A 17208-nucleotide genomic window follows, 5' to 3' on the forward strand; every position below is an offset into this window, starting at 1 on the left:
GTGCTACCTATATCCCCCACTAGAATCCCCATATTTTAATGAAGACAGCTTCTCCATCCTGGAGGGAAATCAATCATTTCCAGGCCCAGGGACATGTACTAGTCTGTGGTGACCTAAATGCCAGAACCGGACAAGAACCTGACACCCTCAGCACACAGGGGGACAAACACCTGCCTGGAGGTGACAGCATTCCTCCACCGTGTGCCCCCTAGGCACAACTATGACAACATAACGAACAAAAGCGGGTCACAACTCCTGCAGCTCTGTCGCACGCTGGGTATGTACATAGTCAATGGTAGGCTTCGAGGGGACTCCTATGGTAGGTACACCTATAGCTCATCTCTTGGCAGTAGTACTGTAGACTACTTTATCACTGACCTCAACCCAGAGTCTCTCAGAGCGTTCACAGTCAGCCCACTGACACCCCTATCAGACCACAGCAAAATCACAGTCTACCTAAACAGAGCAATACTCAATCATGAGGCATCAAAGCCAAAGGAACTGAGTAACATTAAGAAATGCTATAGATGGAAGGAATGCAGTTTGGAAACCTACCAAAAACAATTAGGCAACAACAAATTCAATCCCTTTTAGGCAATTTCCTGGATAAAACGTTCCACTGTAATAGTGAAGTGTAAACTTGGCAGTAGAAAATCTTAACAGTATATTTGACCTCTCAGCTTCCCTATCAAATCTAAAAATCTCAAATAGAAAACCAAGAAAATTAACAACAATGACAAATGGTTTGATGAAGAATGCAAAATTCTAAGAAAGAAATTGAGAAACCTGTCCAACCAAAAACATAGAGACCGGAAAACCTGAGTCGCCTTCACTATGGTGAATCACTAAAACAATACAGAAATACACTACGGAAAAAGAAGGAACAGCATGTCAGAAATCAGCTCAATGTAATTGAAGAATCCATAGACTCTAACCACTTCTGGGAAAATTGGAAAACACTAAACAAACAACAAATGAAAGATTATCTATCCAAAATGGAGATATATGGGTAAACCATACCAATCTTTTTGGCTCTATAACAAAGAATAAAGAGCAAAAACATATACATGATCAAATACAGATCTTAGAATCAACTATTAAAGACTACCAGAACCCACTGGATTCTCCAATAACATTGGAATGAGTTACAGGACAAAATAAAAACCCTCAAACCCAAAAAGGCCTGTGGTGTTGGTGTGCATCCTCAATGAAATGATCAAATATACAGACAACAAATTCCAAGGTGGCTATACTAAAAACTCTTTAACATCATCCTTAGCTCTAGCATCTTCCCCAATATTTGGAACCAAGGACTGATCACCCCAATCCACAAAAATGGAGACAAATTTTGACCCCAATAACTACCGTGGAATATGCGTCAACAGTAACCTTTGGGAAAATCCTCTGCATTATCATTAACAGCAGACTCGTACACTTCCTCAATGAAAACAATGTACTGAGCAAATGTCAAATTGGCTTTACCAAATTACCGTACAACAGACCATGTATTCACCCTGCACACCCTAATTGACAACCAAACAAACCAAAACAAAGGCAAAGTCTTCTCATGCTTTGTTGATTTCAAAAAAGCCTTCGACTCAATTTGGCATGAGGGTCTGCTATACAAACTGATGGAAAGTAATTGTTGGGGTAAAACATACGACATCATAAAATCCATGTACACAAACAACAAGTGTGCGGTTAAAATTGGCCAAAAACACACAAATTTCTTCACACAGGGTCTTGGGGTTAGACAGGGTTGCAGCTTAAGCCCCACCCTCTTCAACATATATATCAACAAATTGGCGCGGGCATTAGAAAAGTCTGCAGCACCCGGCGTCACCCTACTAGAATCCGAAGTCAAATGTCTGCTGTTTGCTGATGATCTGGTGCTTCTGTCCCCAACCAAGGAGGGCCTACAGCAGCACCTAGATCTTATGCACAGATTCTGTCAGACCTGGGCCCTGACAGTAAATCTCAGTAAGACCAAAATAATGGTGTTCCAAAAAAGGTCCAGTCACCAGGACCACAAATACAAATTCCATCTAGACACTGTTGCCCTAGAGCACACAAAAAACTATACATACATTGGCCTAAACATCAGCGCCACAGGTAACTTCCACAAAGCTGTGAACGATCTGAGAGACAAGGCAAGAAGGGCATTCTATGCCATCAAAAGGAACATAAATTTCAACATACCAATTAGGATTTGGCTAAAAATACTTGAATCAGTCATAGAGCCCATTGCCCTTTATGGTTGTGAGGTCTGGGGTCCGCTAACCAATCAAGACTTCACAAAATGGGACAAACACCAAATTGAGACTCAGCACGCAGAATTCTGCAAAAATATCCTCCGTGTACAACGTAGAACACCAAATAATGCATGCAGAGCAGAATTAGGCCGATACCCACTAATTATCAAAATCCAGAAAAGAGCCGTTAAATTCTATAACCACCTAAAAGCAAGTGATTCCCAAACCTTCCACAACAAAGCCATCACCTACAGAGAGATGAACCTGGAGAAGAGTCCCCTAAGCAAGCTGGTCCTGGGGCTCTGTTCACAAACACACCCTACAGAGCCTCATGACAGCAGCACAATTAGACCCAACCAAATCATGAGAAAACAAAAAGATAATTACTTGACACATTGGAAAGAATTAACAAAAAAACAGAGCAAACTAGAATGCTATTTGGCCCTAAACAGAGAGTACATAGCGGCAGAATACCTGACCACTGTGACTGACCCAAAATTAAGGAAAGCTTTGACTATGTACAGACTCAGCGAGCATAGCCTTGCTATTGAGAAAGGCCGCCGTAGGCAGACATGGCTCTCAAGAGAAGACAGGCTATGTGCTCACTGACCACAAAATGAGGTGGAAACTGAGCTGCACTTCCTAACCTCCTGCCCAATGTATGACCATATTAGAGAGACATATTTCCCTCAGATTACACAGATCCACAAAGAATTCGAAAACAAATCCAATTTTGAAAAACTCCCATATCTACTGGGTGAAATTCCACAGTTTGCCATCAGAGCAGCAAGATTTGTGACCTGTTGCCACGAGAAAAGAGCAACCAGTGAAGAACAAACACCATTGTAAATACAACCCATATCTATGCTTATTTATTTTATCTTGTGTCCTTTACCATTTGTACAATTGTAAAAACACTGTATATATATAATATGACATTTGTAATGTCTTTATTGTTTTGAAACTTCTGTATGTGTAATGTTTACTGTTAATTTTTATTGTTTTTCACTTTATATATTCACCTTATATATTATCTACCTCACTTGCTTTGGCAATGTTAACACATGTTTCCCATGCCAATAAAGCCCTTGAATTGAATTGAGATAGAGAAAGAAAGATAAACAGTATAACAGAGAGAGAGAGATTGACATACAGAATGACTGTAAACGGTACTGACTTCCACCTGCTGTGTAGCTGCGGTCCACGGTGAGGCTGGGGAAGGGCATCGGTCTCAGGGTGAACTTGGGGTGAGTGGTCAAAGTACCATGGCTGTACCCACAGGTGGGCGAGGACAGAATGCCAGGGTACTGACCGCCCTCCAGGGTTGGCACTGGGATGGCACTGACAACAGCTGGGTAGAGGGGAGGAGAGACAGGAAACATAATGACATAATGACTCTCTCTCTCTCTCTCTCTCTCTCTCTCTCTCTTAAACAACAGGGTTAAAAGAACCATGTAAATATAGTGAGTATTGGAAATGACACCCGGTTCGTCCCATTTTGGGACACAAATATAAACAGGTAAACAACAGCCACCGTTGAGACTAAAACAGGAAAACATTCTAGGTCATCTAGCCCCTAGTAAAACCGTTTTATTCAAAGTAACTTCCAGTACATTTTATAGGATCAATTAGTGACATTATAGGATCAATTAGTGACATTATAGGATCAATTAGCGACATTATAGGATCAATTAGCAATTAGTGACATTATAGGATCAATTAGGGACATTATAGAATGAATTAGCAACATTATAGGATCAATTAACGACATTAAGGAATCAATTAACGGCATTAATAAGGAATCAATTAGGGACATTATAGGATCAATTAGCGACATTATAGGATCAATTAGCGACATTATAGGATCAATTAGCGACATTATAGGAATCAATAATGACATTAAGGAATCAATTAGGGACATTATAGGATCAATTAGCATTATAGGATCATTATAGGAATCAATTAGGGACATTATAGGATCAATTAGTGACATTATAGGATCAATTAGCGACATTATAGGAATCAATTAGCGACAAATTGTAGGAATCCATTCACACTTCATAGGGACATTATAGGACACTAAACACAACCCTACATTAGATCAAATGACATTATAGGAATAAATTAAACACAATTAAGGCGACATTAAGGAATCAATTAGCAACATTAATAAGGAGGATCAATTAAAACAGTAAGAGGATACTAAATTAACCCTACATTAGGATCAATTAGACACTAAACACATTATAGGATCAATTAGCGACATTATAGGATCAATTAGCGACATTATAGGATCAATTAAGCGACAAAGTAGTGTTGTGTACTCTGAATGGCCAACTGACTTCCTGACAACACTTCATAACAGAATTAGGGAGGTTCTTATTGAGGAGAGAAACTAAACACAACCCTACAGGAAAGAGACACTAAACACAACCCTACAGGAACATCTGAAGACAGTAAGAGAGATACTAAACACAACCCTACAGGAAGAGAGACAACTAAACACAACCCTACATCTGAAAGAGAGACACTAAACACAACCCTACAGGAACATCTGAAGACAGTAAGAGAGACACTAAACACAACCCTACCATCACTGAAGACACCCTAAGAGAGATACAGGAAGAGACACTAAACACAACCCTACAGGAACATCTGAAGACAGTAAAGAGATACTAAACACAACCCTACAGGAACATCTGAAGACAGTAAGAGAGATACTAAACACAACCCTACAGGAAGAGAGACACTAAACACAACCCTACAGGGAACATCTGAAGACAACACAACCCTACAGAAGACACTAAACACAACCCTACAGGAAGAGAGACACTAAACACAACCCTACAGGAACATCTGAAGACAGTAAAGAGATACTAAACACAACCCTACAGGAACATCTGAAGACAGTAAGAGAGATACTAAACACAACCCTACAGGAACATCTGAAGACAGTAAGAGAGATACTAAACACAACCCTACAGGAACATCTGAAGATACTAAACACAACCCTACAGGAAGAGAGATACTAAACACAACCCTACAGGAAGAGAGATACTAAACACAACCCTACAGGAACATCTGAAGACAGTAAGAGAGATACTAAACACAACCCTACAGGAACATCTGAAGACAGTAAGAGAGATACTAAACACAACCCTACAGGAACATCTGAAGACAGTAAGAGAGATACTAAACACAACCCTACAGGAACATCTGAAGACAGTAAAGAGATACTAAACCCAACCCTACAGGAACAGGAAGAGAGACACTAAACACAACCCTACAGGAAGAGAGACACTAAACACAACCCTACAGGAACAGAGACACAAGAGAACTAAACACAACCCTACAGGAAGAGAGACACTCTGAAGAAGAGAGATACTAAACACAACCCTACAGGAACATCTGAAGACAGTAAGAGAGATACTAAACACAACCCTACAGGAACATCTGAAGACAGTAAGAGAGATACTAAACACAACCCTACAGGAAGAGAGACACTAAACACAACCCTACAGGAACATCTAAAGACACTAAACACAACCCTACAGGAACATCTGAAGACAGTAAGAGAGATACTAAACACAACCCTACAGGAACATCTGAAGGAAGAGAGATACTAAACACAACCCTACAGGAAGAGAGACACTAAACACAACCCTACAGGAACATCTGAAGACAGTAAAGAGATACTAAACACAACCCTACAGGAACATCTGAAGACAGTAAGAGAGATACTAAACACAACCCTACAGGAACTATCTGAAGGTAAGAGATATCTACAGGAAGAAACCCAACCCTACAGGAAGAGAGACACTAAACACAACCCTACAGGAACATCTGAAGACAGTAAAGAGACACTAAACACAACCCTACAGGAAAGACACAGGAAGAGAGATACTAAACACAACCCTACAGGAACATCTACAGACACTAAACACAACCCTACAGGGAAGAGAGACATCTGAACCCTACAGGAAGAGAGACACTAAACACAACCCTACAGGAACATCTGAAGACAGTAAAGAGATACTAAACACAACCCTACAGGAACATCTGAAGACAGTAAGAGAGATACTAAACACAACCCTACAGGAAGAGAGACACTAAACACAACCCTACAGGAAAGAGAGACACTAAACACAAGTAAGAGAGATACTAAACACAACCCTACAGGACATCATCTGAAGACAGTAAGAGAGATACTAAACACAACCCTACAGGAAGAGAGACACTAAACACAACCCTACAGGAAGAGACACTAAACACAACCCTACAGGAACATCTGAAGGAAGAGATACTAAACACAACCCTACAGGAACATCTGAAGGTAAAAGATCTAAACACAACCCTACAGGAAGAGAGACACTAAACACAACCCTACAGGAACATCTGAAGACAGTAAAGAGATACTAAACACAACCCTACAGGAACATCTGAAGACAGTAAAGAGACACTAAACACAACCCTACAGGAACATCTGAAGACAGTAAGAGAGATACTAAACACAACCCTACAGGAAAGAGATACTAAACACAACCCTACAGGAAGAGAGATACTAAACACACCCTACAGGAACATCTGAAGACAGGAAGAGAGATACTAAACACAACCCTACAGGAACATCTGAAGACAGTAAACACAACCCTAAGGAACACTAAACCCTACAGGAAGAGAGACACTAAACACAACCCTACAGGAAGAGAGACACTAAACACAACCCTACAGGAAGAGAGACACTAAACACAACCCTACAGGAAGAGAGACACTAAACACAACCCTACAGGAACATCTAAAGACAGTAAGAAGAGACACTAAACACAACCCTACAGGAAGAGAGACACTAAACACAACCCTACAGGAAGAGAGATACTAAACACAACCCTACAGGAAACATCTAAACACAACCCTAAGAGAGATACTAAACACAACCCTACAGGAACATCTGAAGGTAAGAGAGATACTAAACACAACCCTACAGGAAGAGAGACACTAAACACAACCCTACAGGAACATCTGAAGACAGGAAGAGAGATACTAAACACAACCCTACAGGAAGAACACTAAACTGAAGACAGGAAGAGAGATACTAAACACAACCCTACAGGAAGAGATACTAAACACAACCCTACAGGAAAGAGATACTAAACACAACCCTACAGGAAGAGAGACACTAAACACAACCCTACAGGAAGAGAGACACTAAACACAACCCTACAGGGAGACACTGAACAACAGTAAGAGAGATACTAAACACAACCCTACAGGAAGAGACACTAAACACAACCCTACAGACCCTACAGGAAGAGACACTAAACACAACCCTACAGGAAGAGACACTAAACACAACCCAACCCAGGAACATCTGAAGGAAGAGAGACACTAAACACAACCCTACAGAAGAAGAGAGATACTAAACACAACCCTACAGGAACATCTGAAGACAGTAAGAGAGAAACTAAACACAACCCTACAGGACAACATCTGAAGACAGTAAGAGAGATACTAAACACAACCCTACAGGAAGAGAGACACTAAAGGTAAGAAGAGAGACACTAAACACAACCCTACAGGAAGAGAGACACTAAACACAACCCTACAGGAAGAACACACTAAACACAACCCTACAGGAAGAGATACTAAACACAACCCTACAGGAAAGACACTAAAGACAACCCTACAGGAAGAGATACTAAACACAACCCTACAGGAACATCTGAAGACAGTAAGAGAGATACTAAACACAACCCTACAGGAACATCTGAAGACAGGAAGAGAGACACTAAACACAACCCTACAGGAACATCTAAGACAGTAAGAAGAGATACTAAACACAACCCTACAGGAGCATCTGAAGACTGTAAAGAGATACTAAACACAACCCTACCATCTGAAGACAGGAGAGATACTAAACACAACCCTACAGGACACTGAACACAACCCTAAGGAAGAGATACTAAACACAACCCTACAGGAACACAGGAAGAGAGATACTAAACACAACCCTACAGGAACATCTGAAGACAGTAAGAGAGATACTAAACACAACCCTACAGGAACATCTGAAGACAGTAAGAGAGATACTAAACACAACCCTACAGGAAGAACATCTGAAGACAGTAAGAGAGATACTAAACACAACCCTACAGGAACATCTGAAGACAGTAAGAGAGATACTAAACACAACCCTACAGGAACATCAACCCTACAGTAAGAAGACAGTACAGAAGAGACACTAAACACAACCCTACAGAGAACTAAACACAAGACAGTAAGAGAGATACTAAACCCAACCCTACAGGAAGAGAGACACTAAACACAACCCTACCCTACAGTAAGAGAGATACTAAACACAACCCTACAGAACACTAAAGACAAGTAAGAGAGATACTAAACACAACCCTACAGGAACATCTGAAGACAGTAAGAGAGATACTAAACACAACCCTACAGGAACATCTGAAGACAGTAAGAGAGATACTAAACACAACCCTACAGGAAGAGAGACACTAAACACAACCCTACTAAACACAACCCTAAGAGAGACACTAAACACAACCCTAAGAGAACATCTGAAGACAGTAAGAGAGATACTAAACACAACCCTACAGGAACATCACAAGACAGGAAGAGAGATACTAAACACAACCCTACTGAAGGAAGAGAGACACTAAACACAACCCTACAGGGAACATCTGAAGACAGTAAGAGAGATACTAAACACAACCCTACAGGAATCATCTGAAGACACCCTAAGAGAGATACTAAACACAACCCTACAGGAAGAGAGACACTAAACACAACCCTACAGGAAGAGAGACACTAAACACAACCCTACAGGAACATCTGAAGACAGTAAGAGAGATACTAAACACAACCCTACAGGAACATCTGAAGACAGGAAAGAGAGACACTAAACACAACCCTACAGGAACATCTGAAGACAGTAAGAGAGATACTAAACACAACCCTACAGGAACATAAACACAACATCTGAAGACAGTAAGAGAGATACTAAACACAACCCTACAGGAACATCTGAAGACAACCCTACAGGAAGAGATACTAAACACAACCCTACAGAAAGAGACACTAAACACAAAGAGAGACACTAAACACAACCCTACAGGAAGATACTAAAAGACAGTAAGAGAGATACTAAACACAACCCTACAACCTGAAGACAGTAAGAGAGATACTAAACACAACCCTACAGGAAGACATCTGAAGACAGTAAGAAGAGATACTAAACACAACCTACAGGAACATCTGAAGACAGTAAGAGAGATACTAAACACAACCCTACAGGAACATCTGAAGACAGTAAGGAGAGACACTAAACCCAACCCTACAGGAAGAGAGACACTAAACACAACCCTACAGGAAGAGAGACACTAAACACAACCCTACAGGAAGAGAGACACTAAACACAACCCTACAGGAACATCTGAAGACAGTAAGAGATACTAAACACAACCCTACAGGAACATCTGAAGACATTAAGAGAGATACTAAACACAACCCTACAGGAACACAGGAAGAGAGATACTAAACACAACCCTACAGGAACATCTGAAGACAGTAAAGAGAGATACTAAACACAACCCTACAGGAACATCTTAAGACAGTAAGAGAGATACTAAACACAACCCTACAGGAAGAGAGATACTAAACACAACCCTACAGGAACATCTGAAGACAGTAAAGAGATACTAAACACAAGGCTACAGGGAACATCTGAAGACAGGAAGAGAGATACTAAACACAACCCTACAGGAACATCTGAAGACAGTAAGAGAGATACTAAACACAACCCTACAGGAACATCTGAAGACAGTAAGAGAGATACTAAACACAACCCTACAGGAACATCTGAAGACAGTAAGGAAGAGACACTAAACACAACCCTACAGGAACATCTGAAGACTAAGTAAGGAGAGATACTAAACACAACCCTACAGGAACATCTGAAGACAGTAAGAGAGATACTAAACACAACCCTACCACCCTCATCTGAAGACAGTAAGAGAGATACTAAACACAACCCTACCATCTACAGTAAGAGAGATACTAAACACAACCCTACAGGAAGAGAGACACTAAACACAACCCTACAGGAAGAGAAGACACCTACAGAAGAGATACTAAACACAACCCTACAGGAACATCTGAAGACAGTAAAAGAGAGATACTAAACACAACCCTACAGGAACATCTGAAGACAGTACAGGAAGAGATACTAAACACAACCCTACAGGAAGAAACATCACAAGACAGGAAGAGAGATACTAAACACAACCCTACAGGAAGAGAGACACTAAACACAACCCTACAGGAACATCTGAAGACACTAAACACAGTAAGGAAGAGATACTAAACACAACCAGGAACACTAAAGGTAAGAGAGATACTAAACACAACCCTACAGGAAGAGAGACACTAAACACAACCCTACAGGAACATCTGAAGACACCCTACAGGAAGAGATACTAAACACAACCCTACAGGAACATCATCTGAAGACAGTAAGAGAGACACTAAACACAACCCTACAGGAAGAGAGACACTAAACACAACCCTACAGGAAGAGAGACACTAAACACAACCCTACAGGAAGAACATAAACACAACCCTACAGGAAGAGACACTAAACACAACCCTACAGGAAGAGAGATACTAAACACAACCCTACAGGAACATCTAAAGACACCCTACAGGAAGAGATACTAAACACAACCCTACAGGAAGAGAGATACTAAACACAACCCTACAGGAACATCTGAAGACAGTAAGAGAGACACTAAACACAACCCTACAGGAACATCATCTGAAGACAGTAAGGAAGAGATACTAAACACAACCCTACAGGACACATCTGAAGACAGGAAGAGAGATACTAAACACAACCCTACAGGAACATCAGGAAGAGACACTAAACACAACCTAAGAGAGATACTAAACACAACCCTACAGGAAACATCTGAAGACAGTAAGAGAGATACTAAACACAACCCTACAGGAACATCTGAAGACAGTAAGGAAGAGACACTAAACACAACCCTACAGAACACATCTGAAGACACTAAACACAAAGAGAGACACTAAACACAACCCTACAGGAACACCTACAGTAAGAGAGATACTAAACACAACCCTACAGGAACATCTGAAGACAGTAAGAGAGATACTAAACCTACAACCCTACAGGAAGAGAGATACTAAACACAACCCTACAGGAAGAGAAGACAGTAACAGGAAAGAGATACTAAACACAACCCTACAGGAACATCTGAAGACAGTAAGAGAGATACTAAACACAACCCTACAGGAACATCTGAAGACAGTAAGAGAGATACTAAACACAACCCTACAGGAAGAGAGACACTAAACACAACCCTACAGGAAGAGACAACCCTACAGGAAGAGACACTAAACACAACCCTACAGGAAGAGAGATACTAAACACAACCCTACAGGAACATCTGAAGACAGTAAGGAGAGATACTAAACACAACCTAACACTGAAGACAAGTACAGGAGAGATACTAAACACAACCCTACAGGAACATCTGAAGACAGTAAGAGAGATACTAAACACAACCCTACAGGAAATCTAAAGACAACCCTAAGGAAGAGACACTAAACACAACCCTACAGGAAGAGACACTAAACACAACCCTACAGGAAAGAGACACTAAACACAACCCTAGGAACAACCCTACAGTAAGAGAGACACTAAACACAACCCTACAGAGAACACTAAACTGAACCCTACAGGAAGAGAGACACTAAACACAACCCTACAGGAACATCTGAAGACAGTAAGAGAGATACTAAACACAACCCTACAGGAAGAGAGACACTAAACACAACCCTACAGGAACCCAACCCTACAGGAAGAGAGATACTAAACACAACCCTACAGGAACATCTGAAGACAGTAAGAGAGATACTAAACACAACCCTACAGGAAATCATCTGAAGACAGTAAGGAGAGATACTAAACACAACCCTACAGGAAGAAGACACATAAAGGAAGAGAGACACTAAACACAACCCTACAGGAAAGAGACACTAAACACAACCCTACAGGAACAGATACTAAGACACAACCCTACAGGAAGAGATACTAAACACAACCCTACAGGAAGAGAGATACTAAACACAACCCTACAGGAAGAGAGACACTAAACACAACCCTACAGGATCATCTGAAGACAGTAAGAGAGATACTAAACACAACCCTACAGGAAGAGAGACACTAAACACAACCCTACAGGAAGAGAGACACTAAACACAACCTACAGGAACATCTGAAGACAGTAAGAGAGACACTAAACACAACCCTACAGGAAGAGACATAAACACAACCCTACAGGAAGAGAGATACTAAACACAACCCTACAGGAACAGAAGACAGTACAGGAAGAGAGATACTAAACACAACCCTACAGGAAGAGAGACACTAAACACAACCCTACAGGAAGAGAGATACTAAACACAACCCTACAGGAACATCTGAAGACAGTAAGAGAGATACTAAACACAACCCATACAGTAAGAGAGATACTAAACACAACCCTACAGAGAGACACTAAACACATCTGAAGACAGTAAGAGAGATACTAAACACAACCCTACAGGAACACTAAACACAACCCTACAGGAAGAGAGACACTAAACACAACCCTACAGGAAGAGAGACACTAAACACAACCCTACAGGAAGAGAGACACTAAACACAACCCTACAGGAACATCTGAAGACAGTAAGAGAGACACTAAACACAACCCTACAGGAACATCTGAAGACAGTAAAGAGATACTAAACACAACCCTACAGGAAGAGACACTAAACACAACCCTACAGGAAGAGAGACACTAAACACAACCCTACAGGAACATCTGAAGACAGTAAAGAGATACTAAACACAACCCTACAGGAACATCTGAAGGAAGAGAGACACTAAACACAACCCTACAGGAAGAGAGACACTAAACACAACCCTACAGGAACATCAACCCTACAGGAAGAGAGATACTAAACACAACCCTACAGGAACATCTGAAGACAGTAAGAGAGACACTAAACACAACCCTACAGGAAGAGAGACACTAAACACAACCCTACAGGAACATAAACACAAGACAGGAAGAGAGACACTAAACACAACCCTACAGGAACATCTGAAGACAGTAAGAGAGACCCTACAGGAAGAGAGACACTAAACACAACCCTACAGAACATCTGAAGAGAGATACTAAACACAACCCTACAGGAACATCTGAAGACAGTAAGAGAGATACTAAACACAACCCTACAGTAAGAGAGACACAGGAAAGAGATACTAAACACAACCCTACAGGAACATCTGAAGACACCCTAAGAGAGACACTAAACACAACCCTACAGGAAGGAACATCTAAAGACAACCCTAAGAGAGATACTAAACACAACCCTACAGGAACATCTGAAGACAGGAAGAGAGACACTAAACACAACCCTACAGGAACATCTGAAGACAGGAAGAGAGATACTAAACACAACCCTACAGGAACATCTGAAGACAGTAAGGAAGAGATACTAAACACAACCCTACAGGAACATCTGAAGACAGGAAGAGAGACACTAAACACAACCCTACAGGAAGGAGACACTAAACACAACCCTACAGGAAGAGAGATACTAAACACAACCCTACAGGAACATCTGAAGACAGTAAGGAGAGATACTAAACACAACCCTACAGGAAGAGAGACACTAAACACAACCCTACAGGAAGAGAGACACTAAACACAACCCTACAGGAACATCTGAAGACAGTAAGAGAGACACTAAACACAACCCTACAGGAACATCTGAAGACAGTAAGAGAGATACTAAACACAACCCTACAGGAACATCTGAAGACAGTAAGAGAGACACTAAACACAACCCTACAGGGAACACAGGAAGAGAGACACTAAACACAACCCTACATCTGAAGACAGAGAGATACTAAACACAACCCTACAGGAACATCTGAAGACAGTAAGAGAGACACTAAACACAACCCTACAGGAACATCTGAAGACAGTAAGAGAGACACTAAACACAACCCTACACAGGAAGAGAGACACTAAACACAACCCTACAGGAACATCTGAAGACAGTAAGAGAGACACTAAACACAACCCTACAGAACATCTGAAGACAGGAAGAGAGACACTAAACACAACCCTACAGGAACATCTGAAGACAGTAAGAGAGATACTAAACACAACCCTACAGGAACATCTGAAGACAGTAAGAGAGACACTAAACACAACCCTACAGGAAGAGAGACACTAAACACAACCCTACAGGAACATCTGAAGACAGTAAGAGAGACACTAAACACAACCCTACAGGAACATCTGAAGACAGTAAAGAGACACTAAACACAACCCTACAGGACATCTGAAGACAGTAAGAGAGATACTAAACACAACCCTACAGGAACATCTGAAGACAGTAAAGAGATACTAAACACAACCCTACAGGAAGAGAGATACTAAACACAACCCTACAGGAACATCTGAAGACAGGAAGAGAGACACTAAACACAACCCTACAGGAACATCTGAAGACAGGAAGAGAGACACTAAACACAACCCTACAGGAACATCTGAAGACAGTAAGAGAGACACTAAACACAACCCTACAGGAACATCTGAAGACAGTAAGAGAGATACTAAACACAACCCTACAGGAACATCTGAAGACAGGAAGAGAGATACTAAACACAACCCTACAGGAACATCTGAAGACAGGAAGAGAGACACTAAACACAACCCTACAGGAACATCTGAAGACGGACTGAAACAGGGATGGACTGTCTGGACTCATTTTAGCTTTTTTTAATGATTTCCGTTTATGCCAGGCTGTTCCCAACATGGAGTTAGGCAGGCAGGCAGGCAGGCAGCAGGCCACAGGAGAAAATCCTTGAGAACTAGTGACTGACTGAGCCTTGACCTTGAAAAGAGCCCTGAGAGAGGAGGGAGAGAGGAGGGAGGAAGGAGAGAGGAGGGGGGGAGAGAGGAGGGGGAGAGGGGAGAGAGGGGGAAGAGGAGGGGGAGAGGAGGAGGGGAAGAGGAGGGAGAGAGGAGGGAGGTGGGAGGAGAAGGGAGAGAGGAGGGAGAGAGGGAGAGAGAAGGGAGAACCCTGGAGGGAGAGTGGGAGAAGGGAGAGAGTGGAGGGAGAGTGGGATGGAGGAGGGAGAGAGGAGGGAGAGTGGAGGGAGAGAGGAGGGAGAGAGGACAGAGAGAGGTGGGAGAGTGGAGGGAGAGAGAAGGAGAGTGGAGGGAGGGAGAGGGAGGAGGGAAGAGGGAGGGAGGAGGGACAGGAGGGAGGAGGGAGTAGAGGGAGAGAGGAGGGAGAGTGGGACGGAGGAGGGTGCTTGGCTGTTAAAACGCCCAGGGTACTCCACACAGAGAGAGATCGCTATCTCTTAAACTGTCTCCGACCTGGAGGGGAGAAATAATTGTCTGGTGTGTGTGTGTGTGTGTGTGTGTGTGTGTGTGTGTGTGTGTGTGTGTGTGTGTGTGTGTGTGTGTGTGTGTGTGTGTGTGTGTGTGTGTGTGTGTGTGTGTGTGTGTGTGTGTGTGTGTGTGTGTGTGTGAGAGAGAGAGAGATCTTTCTCCCATCTATCACTTCTAGAGTCTATCACAATAGGATCCATCTGTACCTCGCAGCATCCGGAGCACTACTGAGACTCCTCTCACTGTACTGTAGTCCTGACTACTCAGACTCCTCTCACTGCACTGTAGTCCTGACTACTGAGACTCCTCTCACTGTACTGTAGTCCTGACTACTGAGACTCCTCTCACTGTACTGTAGTCATGACTACTGACTCCTCTCACTATACTGTAGTCCTGACCACTGAGACTCCTCTCACTGTACTGTAGTCTGACTACTGAGACTCCTCTCACTGTACTGTAGTCCTGACTACTGAGACTCCTCTCACTGTACTGTAGTGACTACTGAGACTCCTCTCACTGTACTGTAGTCCTGACTACTGAGACTCCTCTCACTGTACTGTAGTCATGACTACTGAGACTCCTCTCACTGTACTGTAGTCCTGACTACTGAGACTCCTCTCACTGTACTGTAGTCCTGACTACTGAGACTCCTCTCACTGTACTGTAGTCCTGACTACTGAGACTCCTCTCACTGTACTGTAGTCCTGACTACTGAGACTACTGAGATGGGATAGATGGAGTAGATGGAGTAGATTGGATAGATGGGGTAGATGAGGAGGATGAGGGTAGATGAGGGGGGTAGATGAGGAAGATGATAGATGGGGTAGTGAGGAGGATGACTAGATGAGAGGGAGGAAGATGATGATAGATGGGGTAGATGAGGAGGATGAGGGTAGGCTGACGGGGTACTAGATGAGGAAGATGATGTAGATGGGGTAGATGAGGAGGATGAGGTAGATGTGTGTGGGGGTAGATGAGGAAGATGATGATAGATGGGGTAGATGAGGAGGATGAGGGTGATGTAGATGAGGAAGATGATGTTAGATGGGGTAGATGAGGAGGATGAGGGTAGATGGGGGTAGATGAGGAAGATGATGTTAGATGGGGTAGATGAGGAAGATGGGGGTAGATGAGGTGGGATGAGGAAGATGAGTCCTGATAGATGGGGGATGAGGAGGATGAGGGTAGATAAGGGTAGATGGGGAAGGATGATAGATGGGGTAGATGAGGTAGGATGAGGGTAGATGAGGGGAGGTAGATGAGGAAGATGATGTTAGATGGGGTAGATGAGGAAGATGGGGGTAGATGAGGAAGATGAGGGTAGGTGAGGTAGATGGGGGTAGGTGATGTTAGGTAGATGGGGTAGGCGAGGGAAGGTGATGTTAGATGGGGTAGATGAGGTAGATGGGGTAGATGGGGTAAATGAGGTAGATGGGGGTAGATGGGTAGATAAG

At 42.4% G+C, this 17208-nt stretch overlaps 1 pseudogene; it reads right to left on the minus strand.

Moving 5' to 3' along the window:
- Positions 1–3429: 3429 nt before the first annotated feature.
- The window catches only part of LOC135529387 (netrin receptor DCC-like), a 197934-nt pseudogene continuing 184155 nt past the window's right edge, over positions 3430–17208 (minus strand).

Source organism: Oncorhynchus masou, unplaced genomic scaffold (genome assembly GCF_036934945.1).
Source record: "Oncorhynchus masou masou isolate Uvic2021 unplaced genomic scaffold, UVic_Omas_1.1 unplaced_scaffold_1155, whole genome shotgun sequence".
Classification (NCBI taxonomy): Eukaryota; Metazoa; Chordata; class Actinopteri; order Salmoniformes; family Salmonidae; genus Oncorhynchus; species Oncorhynchus masou.